Source organism: Penaeus monodon, chromosome 15, assembly GCF_015228065.2.
Source record: "Penaeus monodon isolate SGIC_2016 chromosome 15, NSTDA_Pmon_1, whole genome shotgun sequence".
Classification (NCBI taxonomy): Eukaryota; Metazoa; Arthropoda; class Malacostraca; order Decapoda; family Penaeidae; genus Penaeus; species Penaeus monodon.
The window spans coordinates 38,743,327-38,743,779 of NC_051400.1; the positions used below are offsets into that span (position 1 = coordinate 38,743,327).

Below are 453 nucleotides of genomic sequence, written 5' to 3' on the forward strand. Positions count from 1 at the left end.
CAGGAAGAACAGGGAGAAAGGATTGGATAGGAGGAAAATATATATGAGAGAGGGCGGAAAGGAAAGGGATAGGGAGAGAGAGATAAGAAAAAAAGAGACGAAGAAGTAGACGAGAAGAAGAGGATAGGAGGGTTGAAAGAAGGAATAAGGAGATAAGGAAGAAGGGGAGAAGAAGGAAGAGGGAAGGAATGTAGGGAGAGGTAAAAAGAAAGAACTTGAATAGGAAGACAATAGGACGAATAAAAACAGAAATAAAGCAGAAGGTAAAGAATTAAACAAAAAAATAACTGAAACACAAAATATACATATTAAATCAAGAAAGAAAAAAGCCAAGAGAACAGGGAAAAGAAACTGGGATAAAGGCGAGGTAAAGCAAAGTGAAAGGAGACTGGAATAGCAAGGATGGAATTCCAGTGCACAAAGATCTCGAGGAAGGAATAGCGATAAGACACG

The 453-nt window shown here is 38.6% G+C and overlaps 1 protein-coding gene across 1 annotated transcript in view; it reads left to right on the forward strand.

The window, feature by feature from the left end:
* LOC119582359 (nesprin-1-like) overlaps positions 1–453 on the forward strand; it is a gene marked incomplete at its 3' end in the record, with an annotated part of 145,991 nt that overhangs the window by 86,506 nt on the left and 59,032 nt on the right.